The following is a 2,409-nucleotide window of genomic DNA, read 5'->3' as shown; positions in this document are numbered from 1 at the left end:
TCAAATATTAAATAGTGATTTGTTACTTGCAACACTTCACAATACATGCTTGGTACTAGGTGAACCTTAGCGGTCTGCCTTTCCCGGGGATCAAACGGACCCGAAGGTTGTATTTACCAAGTTATTCATTTTGCCATGGAATGTCTTAAAACCTTTCTGCGTGTTGGTATGGTTTTTAGGCACATGAAACATCGATACCTATAATAAATATATGTTTATATTCGTCAAAAAGTTTTACTTAAATGTACATTACTCAACACAAGTAAAAATTATGTTAAACCTATTTTTGTTAACTATTCATACTAGAGACGGAAGTCGAATTTCTCAAGTGGTTGAACCCAGAGTGCTAAATGGATATCTTAAATACTTTCTGTGGATAAGATAAAAGTTAGTTCAGTCTAAGATTCTTTGTTCGAGTTAAAATGTAAAAATGTTATCTATTCGTTGCATTGTTCATCTTTGTGAAAAGTATAAAATTTTAATACGTCTGGGAGTCTGTGCATCAGCTGTATAAGACGATAAGCGAATTCTTTGTGTAAAACTACAGATAATAACTTGTTAAATGTGGTTTGTAATAAATTCAAACCCATTCCTTTATGAGGTTAAAATTATCAACATATATATTAGAAATTGGCATAACCATTGGGATAAAAATAAAAAAATACTGGAGAGTTTATAGTCAGTTCTCTTTATTTAATGTATATTTATTTATTTAGACGTTCATAAGTGTACATGTTACCTATATGAGTTTTTGACTTTTGATATTATTGTTTTTACTGACGCAAAAACCGATTACCGTATGAAAGAAAATAAAAAAGTTAATTCCGGTACCGGGAATCGAACCCGAGCCTCCTGGGTGAGAGCCAGGTATCCTAGCCACTAGACCATACCGGAGACAATTGTAATGGTAAAATACTGCATCCGTTAATACGATAGGCTAAGAACTTTATTAATAGAGAATTGCAATAAGATGACAGCTATTAGATTTCATCTTCATTGTCTCAGTTGAGAAGAAATGCTTTAACTAAGTTAATTTGACTATTTTATATAGCATTATTATCATTTAAAACGACTTACCGCTGAACATAGGCGTGCATATAATTGTTCAAAGACGTTCTTGTGCAAGGTGCATGCCCACCCACGATGTATAGACTATTGTTCGAGCCGTATTCGAAAACGTGACTCAAACCAAATCTCAAGCCAAACAATTCCAGGGTTGCCTAGAACACATCCAGAATTTGATGTCCTAATTATCTAGACCTCTTTATCGATTATGCAACGAAGTTTAAAATAAATCATTTTTCTTCGCTTTATGTTTGACATGCAATTCGGTGGACACCCGTAAGACACTTGTATGAGATGCTTTTTTACTAATTATTTTACCCTCGACCCATTTCACAACTGTCATATGACATCATAGCTCATTCAATTACTTAACTGCCTTAATGACATCTTGAGAACAAATTATATGCGTTGAATCATCTCCTTATAAACGTTTAATATATTTTATACGATATTGATAACGCTTTTAATTTATAAAAAGTACTTTATACTTTAATCATTAAATATGCGTTTACTTCTATACATACAAACTTTTGTGCTTAAACACTGGAGCTTTTTAAGCTCGATGCCTCAGAGAGAACAGAGGTGCTTTTATTTAAGTATTTTAATATGTTATGTGGTGTAAATTAATTAAATAACTAAATATACAACTGTATTAAAGCTATGCATTATTTTAAATCGCCAAAAACCAATACAAAATGTTGGCCTAAACGTCTAAATGTGCACGGGTACACAGTCTCTACTCTCTACTCGTGACCAAAAGATTAATAAGTTCTAAAAATTTAAAGGCAGTGAGGTAGCACATAAATTCCTTACACTATTACAAAAATGCAGTAACTGTAATTGGCACAAACTCATAAAATCCAATAACAGAATATTATCCAGCCGCTTAGAGTTACGTAATATTTATGAGCCATCATGAATTAATATAAACACATGCCATAAGACGATGCCAGACGGTGTGTCAATCACTTGAAGAACCTATCTACATTAACCATATGCTTGGGCGTGAATAACCACACTATTGTAGTACTATTATTACCGTTTTAATCCCGTAGCTCAAGTTTTAAGTCGGGTTTTCGTTAGTCCAAGTTCCTAGATTCCATTTAAAATGAAACAGCGACGCTTTAACCTACATAAGCAACGTTTGCCTTGCAAATATTTCGTTATAGTAATTTGCCTATCAGTTGGTTAGTTTGTGTCATATGTTTTGTTATACATGCTTATTTACTAAAACAACATGGAATATTACAATCTAGTCTAACCTTATTTACCAATAAGAAAGTGTCCAATAACACTACTTACAGGCTATATTAAAAGAACGATACTCTGTTCTTGTGTTCTATT

The 2,409-nt window shown here is 32.7% G+C and overlaps 1 non-coding gene across 1 annotated transcript; it reads right to left on the bottom strand.

Annotated features, from left to right (window-relative positions):
• Positions 1 to 822: 822 nt before the first annotated feature.
• Trnae-cuc lies at positions 823 to 894 on the bottom strand. Its single transcript has one exon. It is a non-coding gene; the product is annotated as a tRNA-Glu (tRNA).
• Positions 895 to 2,409: the final 1,515 nt, after the last annotated feature.

Source organism: Pieris brassicae, chromosome 8 (genome assembly GCF_905147105.1).
Source record: "Pieris brassicae chromosome 8, ilPieBrab1.1, whole genome shotgun sequence".
Taxonomy (NCBI): domain Eukaryota; kingdom Metazoa; phylum Arthropoda; class Insecta; order Lepidoptera; family Pieridae; genus Pieris; species Pieris brassicae.
Note: the sequence above shows the minus strand (reverse complement) of the source record. Positions and strands in the feature narration are given on the sequence as shown.